This window comes from Hordeum vulgare, chromosome 2H (genome assembly GCF_904849725.1).
Source record: "Hordeum vulgare subsp. vulgare chromosome 2H, MorexV3_pseudomolecules_assembly, whole genome shotgun sequence".
NCBI lineage: Eukaryota > Viridiplantae > Streptophyta > Magnoliopsida > Poales > Poaceae > Hordeum > Hordeum vulgare.
Window position 1 is genome coordinate 31,151,151 of NC_058519.1, and position 18,833 is coordinate 31,169,983.

An 18,833-nucleotide genomic window follows, 5' to 3' on the forward strand; every position below is an offset into this window, starting at 1 on the left:
CATCCTCTCTTGCGTATAAAGGAGAGGATATGCAATGACAAGTCAGTACTTTTCTTGGAAGTCATCCCTTTTTACTCACTTGTCATATGCCCAAGTTTTCCCGCCTTGCCCAGCCGTGTTGAAACATGTACAGCGGTACTACCGCTAGGACCCTAGCGGTACTACCGCCAGGGGTAGCGGTACTACCGCCAGGACCCCAGCGGTACTACCGCCAGGGGTAGCGGTACTACCGCCGGGATTCGAAATCTAACACGCCCGGCTGGGATATTTCTAGGGTTTCGAGGGGGAGCGGTACTACCTCCAGGGGAGCGGTACTACCGCCAGGATCCCAGCGGTACTACCGCTACACCCCAGCGGCACTACCGCCAGGTCAGCGGTACTACAGCTGCACCCCAGCGGTACTACCGCTGCCCGTACCCCTTGGGCTATATAAAGGGAGGGGGAGCCCGGATTGTCATCTGTTTCTTCTTCCTCGCGGCTCCTCCCTCCCCTAGCTCGAAAACCCCCCGATTGGATCTCTCTTCGTGGAACTCCTTCTCCCCGTTGGTGTGGAAGGGCTGCTTCACTTCTTCTTCCTCCTCCAAAGCCATGAATCCCGGTAAAAAAGGGCTCCTCCCTTCTTCTTTTTGATTACTCGTGTTCTAGGGTTAGGAGCATTGCGGATTGGACTCATATTTTTGATCCTATGGCTAGTTCTTGGATGGCATGAAGGAAATATTTGAGGGGGGTATAGGTCCGATGATTTGTTGTTGTGTTTGCTGCCATGTCCTAGGATTCATTCGTCTTAGATCGATCACTTGAATTTTTGGATTAAATCTAAAACGTGCTCTCTCTTGCCTAGGCATGTTTGTATCTCTTAATGTTATGTGTTCCTCATGACAGTAGGGCTGGGGTGTACGTCTTAGTGTTCATATTCATCCCATGCCCTCGCAAACGAGTATTATTTGTCAGATCCAAAAGTCAAACCCCCAGCGGTACTACCGCCAGGGGGTAGCGGTACTACCGCCAGGACCCCCAGCGGTACTACCGCTGGGCCCAGCGGTACTACCGCCAGGGGTGGCGGTACTACCGCCAGAGCATTCACAGTGTATTTTCTGCTTGTTTTTGCTTAGCAATGCGTGTTTACTTGTTTCGCGTTTTCAAGATTCATTGCCTTGACTCTTCTTGTCGCCTTTTTTTTGCTTTGTGGTATGTGTCACAGGTGGCTCTGCTCGCCGTTCGAACCCCCCACGGGAAACGCAATCCAAACAGTTTCGCAACCCAGAGGCGCCCGGGGGGTCTGCCACGTCTGGCCAGCCTCCCAAGAAGAAGTCCTTCAAGAAGGTCGCTCACAAGGATAAGAGGGTGAATGTCCGTACAATGTCCCCCAAGGACTTTCTGCAATTTTGCACCAAGAACCACTATCTCCAGGAGAGGGGTGAGATTGCTGGTGTTGACCATGTCTGGGTAAGGGACCATTGCAGGATCTATGGGGATGTTATTGCCAACTTCAAGAAGAACTTTGTCTCTGTCCAGTGGATTGATCTGGCACATCTTCAGCGGAACACGGAGTACTTTGGTGATGCCCTCGCTTTGATTGACAAGCTGGGCATCAAAAACATCATCTCCTTCAAGACGGATTTTGATCCCACGGCAGTTGCTCAGTTTTATGTCACAGTCCATTTCTCCCATGATGAACAACGCTCCATGATATGGATGACTCGGTCAAAGAAGATGACCGGTTCCTGGGCAGAGTTCATGCAGTTCCTTCACATTGACTTTCAGGGTGCTGACACTCCTCTTGGGCTGCGTCCTCATGCTCCAGCCCCCACCGGTAGGGCCCTCGCAAAGGATAGACTGCAGTCACTGTATCTGAGGAAGGGGGTGCTTCCCAAGCACCTGGACATCATGCATCGCATCTTTCGCAACACCCTCTTCCCTCGGAGTGGTAACTTCGATGAGGTCCATGGCTACTTGGCTAAGATGCTGTTACTTTGTGAGGAGGCTATGTCTCAGGAGTCTGCTCCACTGGATATTGCAGATGTGATGTTCACAGAGATCTAGAACTGCATCATCAACCGTAAGGTTCCTATCTACGGGCCTTACCTGTTCGCATACATCTGCCATAAGTGGCAACAGGCGTTTCCGAATGAGGTGCTCTACGCACAGTCTGATTACATTGTGCATGACCCAATCAAGCTGCGCGTCAAGGACAAGTGGGCCAACCCATCTTCATCTTCTCAGCACATGGACACTGATACAGAGACCGCTGCTGGCAGAGGACCTGCCTCTCAGCCCCGCTCGTCTGCCATGCCATCTTGGGCTATCAAACCGCAGGACAAGATGAAGACACTTTTCTGTATGCAGGCCAAGGGACAGTACCACACACATGTGGCTCAGAAGCAGAGCCGCCAGAGGCATAAGCGTGTTCTCAGGACCTTGGATGTGGACATCTCCAGCGGCTCAGAGGACAACATCACTCCGGAGGCCACTTGGATGCAGGCTCAGGGGTACCAGTGGTCTGGCCATGAGGCAGCAGAGGAGGAGCAGACCGACCAGTAGGGGACAGACGAGTCTGGTGATCCTGAAGACGAGGAGTAGTTACCTGTGGCATTAGGTGTGCCCCTTTTTGCTGTCTTGTGCCAAAGGGCGAGAGAGTCTAGGATTTGCTTTCATTTCGAACTTTGCATTGCTTTGCTTTATCCCGTATGGTTTGCTTTGAACTTGGTTTGATTCGTTTGCTATCTTGTGTGAGACATGATCTTTCTTAAGATTAGATTTATTTCCATCATATGTTGTGATTCATATGTCATATATCTCTATCTTTTTATTCTCATATTATTTTTTGTGCAAATCCGGTATTGTCATCAATCCACCAAAAAGGGGGAGATTGTTGAGGCATAGTTTATGCCTAAGTAATTTTGGTGATTGATGACAGTACCGTACAGGACTAATCATGTGTGTCAAGGTTTCAGGTAACACTCGTCAACGGCACAAGACGACACGTCTCCTCTCTTCTGGAACGGAAGCACGGCGCTCTCTACGATTCTCTTTATTTGAGTCATAGGAAAGCCGTACTATTAAGAGGGGATCCGTAGTGGAAAGGTTTGGGTGGAATCTATCTTTACACACGCACTCTTCACATTCTCCCCTTCCTTGTATGGAGCGGCCCTCGCCTATTTCGTCTTGAGTTTTTCTGCAAAATGGTCCCCAGCGGTAGTATCGCTGGACTGCTAGCGGTAGTACCACTGCACCCAGCGGTAGTACCGCCGGCCAGCGGTAGTACCGCCCCTGGTCAGCGGTAGTACCGCTCCAGGTGTTTTGTTCCACCTGCCTAGCGGTAGTTTGTGGACGGACCCTTTTGCGAAGACTTTCCTGGCGGTAGTTGTGCTCGTGCACTACCAAGGGGCCGACGGTAGTACCACTGGGCTCAGCGGTAGTACCGCTGGTGTCAGCAGTAGTACCGCTGGAGGCCCAGCGGTAGTACCGCTGCAGCCAGCGGTAGTACCGCTCAGGTTCAGCGGTAGTACCGCTGGTTCTTGGGCAGAGAGTGGGAAAACGGTCTGTTTTCCCCCCACTATATAAAGGGTTCTTCTAGCTGAGGAACCCTATCTCTTACCCTCTCTAAGCTCCATTGTTGCTCCACAAGCTTAAAAGTGCCCGATCTCTCTCCCTAGCCAATCAAACTTGTTGATTCTTTAGGGATTGGTTGAGAAGGCCTAGATCCACACTTCCACCAAGAGAAAATTTGATTCCCCCAACCAATCCCTTGCGGATCTTGTTACTCTTGGGTGTTTGAGCATCCTAGACGGTTGAGCTCACCTCGAAGCCATATTCCATTGTGGTGAAGCTTCGTGGTCTTGTTGGGAGCCTCCAAGCTTTGTGTGGAGTTTCCCCAACCTTGTTTGTAAAGGTTCGGTCGCCGCCTTCAAGGGCACCTATAGTGGAATCACGGTACCTTGCATCGTGCGAGGGCGTGAGGAGAATACGGTGGCCTTAGTGGCATTTTGGGGAGCATTGTGCCTCCACACCGCTCCAATGGAGACGTACTTCCTGTCAAAGGGAAGGAACTTCGGTAACACATCCTCGTCTCCATCGGTTCCGCTTGTGGTTATTTCTATCCTTTACTTTGTATTTGCTTTTGCTTGTGACTTTATCTTAGTCGGCTTAATAGCTCTCGTTGTTAGATTCTATCGGGGTCACCTCTTTGTCATATTATTTGTGAACCCACATAGTGTTTACCTTAACTTGCTAAGATTAATTAAAAAGTGGTCGTTGTCTATTCACCCCCCCCCCCTCTAGCCAACCATATCGATCCTTTCAATTGGCATCAGAGCCACGTCTCTTTATTAAGGGTTTAACCACCTGAAGAGTATGGAAGGCGGAGAGGAAGTGAACCATGGGCAACCCGAGGACATGGACTTGACTTCGGTCACAAGGGACGACTTGAATACGGCTATGGCAGCCCTCAAGACGTCCTTGACGAGCGAAGTCAAAACCATGCTTAAGGAATTATTTGATGGTCTTAAAAGTTCACGTCCTTGAATCGTAGTCCTTTCGATAAGTAAGAGTGTCAAACCCAACGAGGAGGAGGAGGCTCCGATAAACGGTTTTCAGCAAGGTAAAAACTGCAAGCACTGAAAGTAGCGGTAACAAGTGAAGGTGTAGTGACGTGAAGCGTAGCAAGCGAAAAGTAACAGGTAACAAGTAGTAGCAACAGTGCAGCAAGTGGCCCAATCCCTTTTGTACCAAGGGACAAGCCTGAACAAAGTCATGCTAGCTTCATCATGTTCATATGATTCGCGTTCGTTACTTTGATAGTTTGATATGTGGGTGGACCAGCGCTTGGGTACTGGCCTTACTTGGACAAGTATCCCACTTATGATTAACCCCTCTCGCAAGCATCCGCAACTACGAAAGAAGAATTAAGACAACGTCTAACCATAGCATTAAACTAGTGGATCCAAATCATCCCGTTACGAAGCAACGCATAGACTGGGGTTTAAGCTTCTGTCACTCTAGCAACCCATCATCTACTTACTACTCCCCAATGCCTTCCTCTAGGCCCAAATATGGTGAAGTGTTATGTAGTCGACGTTCACATAACACCACTAGAGGAAAAACAACATACATCATATCAAAATACCGAACAAATACCAAATTCACATGACTATTATCAGCATGACTTATCCCATGTCCTCAGGAACAAAAGTAACTACTCACAAAGCATAATCATAATCATGATCAGAGGTGTAATGAATAGCATCAAGGATCTGAACATAAACTCTTCCACCAAGTAATCCAACTAGCATCAACTACAAAGAGTGTTGGGGCATAGTTTATGCCTAAGTAATTTTGGTGATTGATGACAGTACCGTACAGGACTAATCGTGTGTGTCAAGGTTTCAGGTAACACTCGTCAACGGCACAAGACGACACGTCTCCTCTCTTCTGGAACGGAAGCACGGCGCTCTCTACGAGTCTCTTTATTTGAGTCATAGGAAAGCCGTACTATTAAGAGGGGATCCGTAGTGGAAAGGTTTGGGTGGAATCTATCTTTACACACGCACTCTTCACATTCTCCCCTTCCTTGTATGGAGCGGCCCTCGCCTATTTCGTCTTGAGTTTTTCTGCAAAATGGTCCCCAGCGGTAGTACCGCTGGCCCCAGCGGTAGTACCGCTGGACTGCTAGCGGTAGTACCGCTGCACCCAGCGGTAGTACCGCCGGCCAGCGGTAGTACCGCCCCTGGTCAGCGGTAGTACCGCTCCAGGTGTTTTGTTCCACCTTCCTAGCGGTACTTTGTGGACGGACCCTTTTGCGAAGACTTTCCTGGCGGTAGTTGTGCTCGTGCACTACCAAGGGGCCGACGGTAGTACCGCTGGTGTCAGCGGTAGTACCGCTGGAGGCTCAGCGGTAGTACCGCTGGTGTCAGCGGTAGTACCGCTGGAGGCCCAGCGGTAGTACCGCTGCAGCCAGCGGCAGTACCGCTCAGGCTCAGCGGTAGTACCGCTGGTTCTCGGGCAGAGAGTGGGAAAACGGTCTGTTTTCCCCCCACTATATAAAGGGTTCTTCTAGCTGAGGAACCCTATCTCTTACCCTCTCTAAGCTCCACTGTTGCTCCACAAGCTTAAAAGTGCCCGATCTCTCTCCCTAGCCAATCAAACTTGTTGATTCTTTAGGGATTGGTTGAGAAGGCCTAGATCCACACTTCCACGAAGAGAAAAGTTGATTCCCCCCACCAATCCCTTGCGGATCTTGTTACTCTTAGGTGTTTGAGCATCCTAGACGGTTGAGGTCACCTCGAAGCCATATTCCATTGTGGTGAAGCTTCGTGGTCTTGTTGGGAGCCTCCAAGCTTTGTGTGGAGTTTCCCCAACCTTGTTTGTAAAGGTTCGGTCGCCGCCTTCAAGGGCACCTATAGTGGAATCACGGTACCTTGCATCGTGCGAGGGCGTGAGGAGAATACGGTGGCCTTAGTGGCATTTTGGGGAGCATTGTGCCTCCACACCGCTCCAACGGAGACGTACTTCCTGTCAAAGGGAAGGAACTTCGGTAACACATCCTCGTCTCCATCGGTTCCGCTTGTGGTTATTTCTATCCTTTACTTTGTATTTGCTTTTGCTTGTGACTTTATCTTAGTCGGCTTAATAGCTCTCGTTGTTAGATTCTATCGGGGTCACCTCTTTGTCATATTATTTGTGAACCCACATAGTGTTTACCTTAACTTGCTAAGATTAATTAAAAAGTGTTCGTTGTCTATTCACCCCCCCCCCTCTAGCCAACCATATCGATCCTTTCAATTGGCATCAGAGCCACGTCTCTTTATTAAGGGTTTAACCATATCGATCCTTTCAAAGAGTAATCAACACTACTAGCAACCTTACAAGTACCAATCGGAGTCGCGAGACGGAGATTGGTTACAAGAGATGAACTAGGGTTTGGAGAGGAGATGGTGCTGATGAAGATGTTGATGGAGATGCCTCCCCTCCGACGAGAGGAGTGTTGGTGATGACGATGGTGACGATTTCCCCCTCCGGGAGGGAAGTTTCCCCGGCAGGATCGTCGTGCCGGAGCTCAAGATTGGATCTTCTCAAGTTCCGCCTCGTGGCGGCGGAGAATCCACGAAAAAGCTCCACACTGATTTTTTCCGGACGAAACCCTTCATGTAGCAAAAGATGGGGGCCAATGGGCCACCAGGGTGCCCACAAGCCCTGTTGCCGCGGCCAGGGGGGTAGGTCGTGGCAACCAGGCTTGTGGGCCCCTGGTTGCTCCCCTCTGACACTTCTTTCACCCAGTATTTTTTATATATTCCCAAAAAATCACCATTGATTTTCACGGCATTTGGAGTTGCGCAGAATAGAGGACTCAGACTTGCTCCTTTTCCAGTCCAGAAATCCAGCTGCCGGTATTCTCCCTCTTCAAATAAACCTTGCAAAATAAGAGAGAAAAGGCATAAGTATGGTTCCACAAAGTATAATAACAGTCCAAAAAGCGATAAATATCAACATGAAAGCATGATGCAAAATGGACGTATCATGTACCGAGAAAGGTTTTGTGTGTGTCGTTTAGGAAACGGGATTAGATTTAAGATTTGTCGACCGTTCCAACCTTACATATGCGACCATGATACCCCTCATGGGATGGGGCCTTGTTTATTACTCTGCTTGATACTAGCAGAGAGCCTGCATTACTAGTGGCGGGACTGACGTGGTCACTCTCGTGACAGGGTCGTGCCAGGTATGGTAACCATGCTGTTTTTACAGGTTTTGGGAACACCGTTGCGTGCCCTGATGGATGGTACGATCTAGAGCGAGGCTCGTATGATGTACATCATGAGGGATGGCACCAACGAGTGGACTCTTTGTTTAATGTCTCCATAGGAAAGGCATTGTTCGGGTACGTACCTCGGTTTTATACCGCGAGTCGTGGATGACACACAAGTTCCACGAGTCTTGTGGGTATAGTACGCAACTTGTGCAGAGTGTAAAACTATTCCAATAGCCGTGTCCACGGTCAAGGACATTGGGTGGTGCTTCTTAAACTACGTCCAGTCGTTTTCGCATAAGTCAAGAGTGTGTGTGAGAGAGAATATGGGGGAACTTGATGCTCGAGCTAAGTCGGGTGACTTGGCATGATGGGTGGACATGGATGTTCGACCCACACTTGATATTGATATGTGTAAACTGTTCATTGGGTTATCATTATGCATGGTGGTGCGTGTCGCCCTAGAAATTGATCATGTTATTGCACTCCGGAAAACCTACTTTCCGCAAAATCAACATGCTAGTGTTATATCCTACATTGTTGTTGACTTGTTTCATATCATGGGTTTCTTGCGAGTACATTCAAAGTACTCATTGGCTTGCAACTGGTTATTTAATTGGCCAGGCATGGAAGAACTGGAGTTTGGAGAAGAGTTCGTCGGGTACGAACATGCGATCTAGGATGCTTCCCACTCAGAATGCTTGTAGGTTAAGGCCGATGGCATGGGTTCACGCTATCAACCAAGTAATCCGTAGTCAGTAGTTTGTTGGTGTGTCGGCCTTCGAGGTTGTATTTATGTAATGACTTGGCCCTAATGGACCTATTTGTATCAGACGTTTTGTATGGATGTAAGTCTCTGTTATTCAGTATATGTGTGTTCACTGAGCATTGATCTCTTGGATCACGCTACACGTGCATTCGGCGATCTCGACTTACAAGTCGGGGTTCCCACAGTTACTTATGGTCATGGATATTACTATGATGTTAATTCATCATTTTTCACTGATCATACCTAAAAGAGATTACCTGTTGTGTAGCATATCACATCAAAACTTTTGTTTTATTATTAACCTACTCGTGGACGAGCAGGAATTAAGTTGGGGATGCTACTACATCTCCAAAGTATGTATAATTTTTGATTGTTCCATTCTATTAAATCATCATTATAGGATGCTTTTTAGGCATTTACTTGTTGTTTTATATTATTTTTTAGAACTAACCTATTGGCCGAGTGCCAAGTGCTAGTTGCCTTTTTTTTGCATGTTTTTGGCTTTTCACGAATATTGTACCAAACGAAGTGCACCGGAGGCACCACGAGGTGGCACCACGGGGAGGCACCACAGAGTCCCAAGTGCTAGTTCGATATTGAAACTTTTTGACCCTTTTTCTAGACAAAATAAAGACCTGGAAGCTTTGAAAGGAGACCGGAGGCACCACGGGGTGGCACCAAGCCAACACAGTGCACCTAGGGGGGGTCGCGCCCTGATGGCTTGGCACCACCTCCCTTGGCCTCCAGTGCTCCTCTTTATACTATAAATTCTCAATTATTCCAAAAACCCTAAGGAGCCTGCTAAATCACTTTTCTTTCGTGTGCTCATTTGGAGCACTGTTTCGGTGCCTTGCGTGAGCGGGGTGATACGTCTCCATCGTATCTACTTTTCCAAACTCTTTTGCCCTTGTTTTGGACTCTAATTTGCATGATTTGAATGGAACTAAACCAGACTCAAGATGTTTTTAGCAGAATTGCCATGGTGTTGTTTCTGTGCAGAAATGAAAGTTCTCGGAACGTCCTGAAAATTTACAAAGAATTTTTCTGGAAAATATGAAAAATACCTGCGCAAAGATCCACCGGAGGGGATGGGCCAGTGGGCCACAAACCCTATTGCCGCGGCCTCCCCCCCTGGCCGCAGCAACCAAGCTTGTGGGGCCCACGTGGCTCTGCCGCCCCCAAACTCAGCTCTATAAATTCACTTTCGCCCAAAAAAACCAGAAGAGAAGATTTCGTCGCGTTTGCGATACGGAGGCGCCGCCACATCCTGTTCTTCATCTGGAGGACAGATCTGGAGTCCGTTTTGGGCTCCGGAGAGGGGAAATCGTCGCCATCATCATCATCAACCTTCTTCCCTCTCCAATTCCATGAAGCTCTTCATCATTCGTGAGTAATCTATTCATAGGCTCGCTGGGCGGTGATGAGTAGGATGAGATCTATCATGTAATCGAGTTAGTTTTGACGGGGATTGATCCCTAGTATCCACTATGTTCTGAGATTGATGTTGCTACTACTTTGCCATGCTTAATGCTTGTCACTAGGGCCCGAGTGCCATGATTTCAGATCTGAAATTATTATGTTGTCACCAATATATGTGTGTTTTAGATTCGATCTTGCAAGTTGTATTTATCTACTATGTGTTATGACCCCGCAACCCCGGAGTGACAATAACCGGAACCACTCCCGGTGATGACCATAGTTTGAGGAGTTCATGTGTTCACCGAGTGCTAATGCGTTGTTCCGGTTCTTTATTAAAAGGAGAACCTTAATATCCCGTAGTATCCTTTTGGACCCCACTGCCACGGGAGGGATGGACAATAGATGTCATGCAAGTTCTTTTCCCTAAGCACGTATGACTACACACGGGATGCATGCCTAAATCACATTGACAAACGGGAGCTAGCCACATATCTCTCCGTGTTATAACTGTTGCATGTTGAATATCATCCAAACGTATCACCGACCCATTGCCTACGAGTTTGTCCCACTGCTGCTGTTACTTGTTTTGCTCTGCTGCTGTTACTGTTGTTACTTGTCTTGCTCTCCTGCTCTTACTACTGTTGCTACTTGCTACTGTTGTTACTATTGTCGCTTGCTACTGCTGCTACTTGCTACTGTTGCTACTTCCTACCGCTGTCACTATTGTTGTTCCTTGCCACTGCTGTTACTCGTTACACTGCTACTACATGCTACAACTCTGGTTCGCTCAGCTTGACGGGAAAAGACAATTTCCGTCAACGGGCAACTTCTAGCGCCATTGATACGACAGTTAGGAATAATCGGCCGTCAACAGATTGTTTCTGACACCGTTGTTATCATCCTACTTTGTTGTTGATACTTTGCTTGCAGATACTAATCTTTCAGGTGTGGTTGAACCCGACACATTCAACTGCTAATACTCGAGAGTATTCTCTCACCTCCTGACTGGCATACCAACAAATTTGGGTCGAATACTCTAGCTCGAAAAGTGCCGCGAACCCACTTGCTGGTGGGCCATTGCAAGACAATTGCTAATTGTTGAGCAACTCGGAGCAGTTCTGGCTCTGTTGTCACGAAGGCATCAAGTCAGGGACTCGTCAACAACATTCTTCTAGTGTCGTTGCCGGGGACTGCCGTTAGCAGCATTTTTCTGGCGCCGTTGCCGGGGAGGATTGCTATATTCTCTGAGTCACTTGGGATTTATATTTGCTGATCACTATGAAGAATTTGAATGATCCAAAAACCAAAGTCTTGCCCTCAACCACGAGGGGAGGTAAGGAACTACCATCTAGCTCTGCACTTGATTCACCTTCAGTTATGAGTAAGTTTGCGACATCACCTCCTGCTAGAAATCTTGATATGTCGCGTGTGTTTGATGATGCTTATGATGCTACTATGCCTGATGCTGCTAGAGATGCTATGCCTGATACTGCTAGAGATGCTACTATGCTTGATACTGCTAGAGATGCTATGCCTGATACTCCTAGAGATGCTATGCTTGATACTGCTTTGCCTGATGATGCTAGAGATGCTATTTTGCCTGATGATGCTATGCTTGATACTGCTAGAGATGCTATTTTTCCTGATGATGCTATGCTTGATACTGCTAGAGATGCTACTTTGCCTGATGTGCCACTAGGGGTATTCCTTGATGCTGATATTGCTAGAGTTACTGCCAATGCTCGTGATGCTTCTGAAACTGCCGATACTATTGATAGAACTTGTTTTTGCTCCTGCTAGATCTAGCTCTCCTAGATATGAATTGCCTGATATACCTGAGGGTTATGTTATGGAGGGAGAGATAGCTGAGGATTTTCTTGCGTGTAAGGATGCCTATGACGCTGAGAAATTACTTCTCAAGTGGAAGGAAAAATCTCTGAAAACTAGGATGAAATATGACCCGAAGTTTGCCACTTCACCTATCTTTATCACCGACAAGGATTATGAATTCTCTGTCGATCCTGAGATAATCTCTCTAGTCGAATCTGATCCTTTCCACGGTTATGAGTCTGAGACGGTCGTAGCCCATCTTACCAAACTACACGATATAGCCACCCTTTTCACTAGTGAGGAGAAGATCCGCCACTACTATATCCTTAAGCTGTTTCCTTTCTCTCTAAAGGATGACGCTAAAGCCTGGTTCGCTTCTCTTGCTCCTGGATGTGTGAGTAGTCCCCATGATATGGTCTATTACTTCTGTGAGAAATATTTCCCGGCCCATAAGAAGCAAGCTGCCTTGCAGGAAATATACAACTTTGCTCAACTCAAAGAAGAGAGTCTCCCACAAGCTTGGGGGAGGCTCGTCCAGCTACAGAATGATTTGCCTGATCACCCTCTTCAAAAGAACGAGATACTTGATATCTTCTATAACGGACTTACCAATGCCTCTAAAGACCACCTAGATAGTTGTGCCAGTTGTGTTTTTAGGGAACGAACTGTAGAACAAGCTGAGACTCTACTGAATAACATCTTGATCAACGATAATGCTTGGACTATTCCCGAACCACCTCCTAAGCCAACTCCGAAGAAAAGAGGTATTCTATTCCTTAGTCCCGAAGATATGCAAGAAGCCAAGAAATCTATGCAAGATAAAGGCATTAGATCTGAAGATGTCAAAAATCTGCCACCTATCGAAGAGATCCATGGTCTCGATAACCCAATACAGGTAGTGGAAGTAAATTCTCTACGTAGGTTTGATGAGAGTGATATTCCTTTTGATAAACCTGCTAGCCTATTCTTTGATGAATTTGACAACTTTGTTGCCAAACAACAGAGTTTCAATGATTATGTTAGCAGATATTTGGAACAAAGTACTCGTATGCTTAATCATTTAAGTGCTTGTGTAGACAGAAATGTCAATGATCTGAAGCTTCTGAGTAAACATGCCTCTATGATTACTAGTCGGGTAGAATAAGTACTTAAAGCTCAGAATGACCTGCTCAATGAGTTAAATGACAACTCTGTCAGAGTCATTACTAGAGGAGGCAAAATGACTCAGGAACCTTTGTATCCTGAGGGTCATCCTAAGAGAATTGATCAAGATTCTCAAGGAATTAATGCAGATGCACCCAGCCATCCTAAGGAGAAGAAGAAGGATGATAGAAACCTGCATGTTAGTTCACCAAATACTGTCACACCTGAAGAACCAAAAGATATTTCTGCGTCTGATGCAGAAACACAATCTGGTGATGAACATGAACCTGGTGACAATATGGACAGCGATGTTCATAATAATGCTCAACCTAGCAATGATAAGGATGTGGAGATTGAACCTGCGGTTAATCCTGATAACCCACAACCTAAGAGATACGATAAGAATGACTTCACTACTAGGAAGCATGGTAAAGAAAGGGAGCCATGGGTTTAGATACCTATGCCCTTTCCTCCTAAGCCATCCAAGAAAAAGGATGATGAGGATTTTGAGCGCTTTATTGAAATGATAAGACCCGTCTTTCTGCGGATGTGGTTAGTTGATATGCTCAAAATGTCTCCGTATGCCAAGTACATGAAAGATATCATGACCAATAAACGGAAGATACCAGATCTTGAGATCTCCACCATGCTTGCCAATTACACTTGCAAAGGTGGAACTCCTAAGAAACTTGGTGATCCCGGAGTGCCCACTATACCTTTCTCCATTAAAGGAAACTACGTAAGAACTGCCTTATGTGACCTTGGAGCCGGTGTTAGTGTTATGCCTCTCTCTCTCTCTTTATTGTAGACTTGAATTGGATAAGTTGACACCCACTCAAATTTATCTGCAAATGGCCGATAAATCAACTGCTTTCCCTGTCGGCATTTGCGAGGACGTGCCTGTTGTGGTTGCTAACACCACTATCTTAACAGACTTTGTTATCTTGGATATTCCCGAGGACGATGCCATGGTTGTTATCCTCGGAAGACCCTTTTTAAACACTGCACGGGCTGTTATAGATTGCAATAAAGGCAATGTCACTTTCCATGTCAACGGTAATGAGCATATCGTGCACTTTCCTAAGAAATGATATCAAGTACATTGCGTCAATGCTATCGAAAAAACTTCATCGATTCTTATTGGGAGCTTTGAACGCCCTATTCCTCGTGTCAAGATGAAGTATGATTTGCTTGTGGGGAGATTCATATCCCCATTGAGGTGACTTAGTGGCTATTCGAAAATTCTCCGTTCTCTCTTGCGATTCGAGAAAGTTTTGTCATAAGGATTTGATCAACCCCATTGACGGATTTCTTTCGATGACCATGAAATGGATAAATCAAAGAGTCACATACTTCTGTTTTAAGCTTTCACTTTCTTTTGCTTAGAAGAAAAATGATAGGTTTAGTTTAGTTTTTCCTGTTTTTTGTTTTTGCGTCTCGGAGAAAAATACATCGAAAATAAAAGTTCTCTGATGGTCCTGAAAATCTAGTATGATTTTTTCTGAAATATTTGAAAAATACTCGGACTGAGAGCTGGCCTGGGGGCCACCCCTGTGGGCCACAAGCCCTGTCATCGCGGCCACCCCCTGGCCTCGGCAAGCAAGCTTGTGGGGCCCACAGGGCCCCCCTCCACTCATTCCTTCTCCCATCCTCTTCTTCTTCCTCCAGAAAAAATTGTTTCACAGCTCAAACCCGTGTTCTTGCTCATTTGGCTGTGATTTTCGATCTCCTTGCTCAAAGCATCATTCTCCGAACCGTTTTGGGGAAATTACTCCTTGGTAAGTGACTCCTCCATTGGTCCAATTAGTTTTTGCTCTGGTGCTTCATCCTTCGCGTATTCTTGCTACCTTGGTGACCCTATTCTTGAGCTTGAAATGTTGATTTTGGCTGGTCCCAAGTAGTTTTAGCGCGTGATACGGTCTCTAGGCACTAGTAGGAGTAGTTGCTACAAGGTGTGGTTGGTCTTTATTCACTTTTCTCTTGAACTTCAAAATTTCAGCAAAAAGAAATTATGTTCAATAGGAAGTTTCATGGTGGTTCCTCAAGTAAGAAGGGTCCCCGTCTTTATTTTCGGGAGCCCGATCCTTATCAACTAAGGGACGCACCGCTACAACCATGTGAATGGCCTTCCGATGAGTTCATGATCGAAGCAGGCTTCAAGGATGAGTTTGATGCACTTGTCCGCAATGTCGGGTTAGAAGAATTCGTCTCACATAAATGTGAACAGTATGCTATGCTCACTGCATCTTTCGTGCGTAGATTTAATTTTTCAGTTGGTCGTGACTCATCCATACTGTTTGATTTGTATGATAAATCATATGCCATGGATTTGGAGGATTTCAATAGGATTTGCAAAATACCCGATGGGGGTAATCTTAAAGATCCTGCTAAATCCTCGGTTAGAGATTTTTTCTATAGTATATCTGTTGGAGAAACTAGAGACATCACGCAAGCTACCATAGGAAGCATTCATTTCCCTGCCTTGCACTAGTTTGTCCTCCTCATAGGTAGATGCATTAATGGTAAGGTTGAACATTGTCACCAATGCACATCCGACCTTAGTATCCTTAAGAGCGCAGTTACGGGTGACAAAAGCTTCAACATGGGAGCTATTATAGCAAGGAGGCTGAATAAGAACGCTATTGAGGGAGAATTCTTTGGCGGCATCTATGCCACTCGCATAGCAAATTTTCTTGGAGTACCCCATCCGCGCAGGAGATCCCCCGCTCCATATAGCTTTCCTTAACCGCGTTGCTTTGAACCGCTACCAGTTTCTTGAGAGGGATGATGAATCCCTCCTATACCGATTGATATTTAACCGACAGCGTGTCTTCCATATTACCCTTCCTGCTCCTGCTTTCTTTGACTTTCAGGTAAAACGGAGATACTACATAACCATAGGAGAGGCAGAGGAGTATGAGAGGGAGGCGACGGCTGCTCGTCTTTGTGAGGCAGCTATTCAGGCAGTTTCTGCAGTGCTCCCGTATAACCCCGATTATGATTTTGGGTTTCGCCAGGACCGTCCTTGGGAGTAGACCAAGTTAGGCCAAAAGCCTAAGCTTGGGGGAGTACGTGTTCTCACCAACTTTACATTCATGCTTATGCTTTCACTTTGTTAGCCGGTGTTTACACTTTCCCACTGTATTATCCATGCTAGTTTATTTTCGTCTTCTTGTTTTCTTGTTTTGTGTCCTTTTGAGAAAACCCAAAAAGATTTTCCTTTCTTCTTTTGCTTGTTGGGAGCTTTCCCGTGTAAATAGTTTTCTTTTTCTTTGGGTCAAGGTAGAAGATATTGTTTACAACGTTTAGTGGCTCTTGCATGCATACCTGTTTAACTTTCAAAGAGCCATATTACTTTGTCTTCTCCTTTGTGTTTTCCTGCAGATTCCAGCTTTAGTCCAATGCATGAGCACTCTTATTATTGTTCACATCGTTCGATCGTGCAAGTGAAAGGCAATAATGACGATATATGATGAAGTGACTGAGACTGAAAAGCTGGTATGAACTCTATCTACTTCGTTTTTGTAAATATGACTAGCTTGTCATCCCAGATTCAGCTTTGTTGTGAGAGAACCATGTTTGCAATGACAACTTAGAGATCATAGTTTCTGATGCCATGCTTATTTAGCTAGGAGCTTATAATGGTTTGTCTTGAATGCCAACATAGATTTTGAGATGACTATGATGTAGTATGATAGGATGGTATTCTCCTTTGAATGATTCAAGTGGCTTGACTTGGCGCATGTTCATGCATGTAGTTGAAACAAAATCAACATAGCCTCTATGATATTCGTGTTCATGGTGATTTATGTTCTGTTCATGCTTGCACTCAATGTTAGTCAAACTCATTGCATCCTGATGACTGTTGTTGCTCTCTAGTTGGTCGCTTCCCAGTCGTTTGCTCGCCTTCACTTGTATTAAGAGGAATACTGCTTGTGCATCCACCTCCATAAACCCAAAAAATTTCTATGAGAGTCCACCATACCTACCTATTTGCGGTATCTACCTGCCATTCCAAGTAAATTTGCATGTGCCATTCTCTAAACCTTGAAGAAATAATCTGTTTTGCTTGCCTGAACCGCTCATGTGGTGACAGGGGCTATTGGTATCTTCCATGTTAGGCGTGTTATCCTCGACATGTGTTTATTCACTATCATTCACGAGAAAGGGGCTGGTAATTGGAATGCCCAGTTCCACGCTTAAATCGAAAACATAACTGTAAAACAAGACTCCCCCCCAATTGATGTTAGTATGGACTGTACCCAAGGATTCGGCTAGCCGTGGAGTGTGATTGATTGGTGGTGGGGGAGTTAAAACTTTACTTTTTTGTTTGGTAACTGCCTATAGCATGAATAGCGTGGAAGATATTGAGAACTCTTGGTCATTGCGTTGACAATGAAAGCATGCCACCCAAAATTATTATCTCTGTTTTCAAAGCTTGAGCTCTGGCACCTCTGCAAATCAATGCTTCCCTCTGCGAAGGGCATGTCTATTTATTTTCCCCTTGAGTCATCCTCTTCTTATATAAGCACCAATTAGAGAGCACCTTTGTCATTTTTATGCTTTTCTTTTGATTGATATTGAGTATGACTATGACTGGATCTTTGTTGCTATGAATTACAATGTTTAGTCAGCCCTTGATCTTTGAAAGTGCTCTGCATTTATGTTTTGCGGTCTCAGAAAGAGCTAGAGAGATACCACCTATTCATATTGCTTCATGCTTGTTTTGATTGAACTGTTGGTATCTCAAACTCATTATTATTTGCTTGCTAGCTGATTATGCCATTGATATTAGTTTACCGTGAGACCTTTGTGTCACTTGCTTATGTGGTTAACTTGTGATCTTGTTGAAATTCTGGTTACGAGTTAGACATAGTTGAAACAACAAGATCAAACAGAGTTTGTCAAAGTTTTTCTTTCTCTTTCAGTTTGTCAACTGAATTGCTTGAGGACAAGCAAGGTTTTAAGCTTGGGGGAGTTGATACGTCTCCATCGTATCTACTTTTCCAAACTCTTTTGCCCTTGTTTTGGACTCTAATTTGCAAGATTTGAATGGAACTAACCCCGACTGACGCTGTTTTCAGCACAACTGCCATGGTCTTGTTTTTGTGTAGAAATGAAAATTCTCGGAACGTCCTGAAAATTTACGAAGAATTTTTCTGGAAAATATGAAAAATACCTGCGCAAAGATCCACCGGAGGGGATGGGCCAGTGGGCCACAAGCCCTGTTGCCGCGGCCTCCCCCCTGGCCGCGGCAACCAAGCTTGTGGGGCCCACATGGCTCTGCCACCCCCAAACTCAGCTCTATAAATTCACTTTCGCCTAGGAAAAAATCCGAAGAGAAGATTTCGTCGCGTTTGCGATACGGAGGCGCCGCCACATCCTGTTCTTCATCTGGAGGACAGATCTGGAGTCCACTTTGGGCTCTAGAGAGGGGAAATCGTCGCCATCGTCATCATCAACCTTCTTCCCTCTCCAATTCCATGAAGCTCTTCATCATTCGTGAGTAATCTATTCGTAGGCTCGCTGGGCGGTGATGAGTAGGATGAGATCTATCATGTAATCGAGTTAGTTTTGACGGGGATTGATCCCTAGTATCCACTATGTTCTGAGATTGATGTTGCTACTACTTTGCCATGCTTACTGCTTGTCACTAGGGCCCGAGTGCCCTGATTTCAGATCTGAAATTATTATGTTGTCACCAATATATGTGTGTTTTAGATCCGATCTTGCAAGTTGTAGTTACCTACTATGTGTTATGACCCGACAACCCCGGAGTGACAATAACCGGAACCACTCCCGGTGATGACCATAGTTTGAGGAGTTCATGTGTTCACCAATTGCTACTGCGTTGTTCCGGTTCTTTATTAAAAGGAGAACCTTAATATCCCGTAGTATCCTTTTGGACCCCGCTGCCACGGGAGGGAT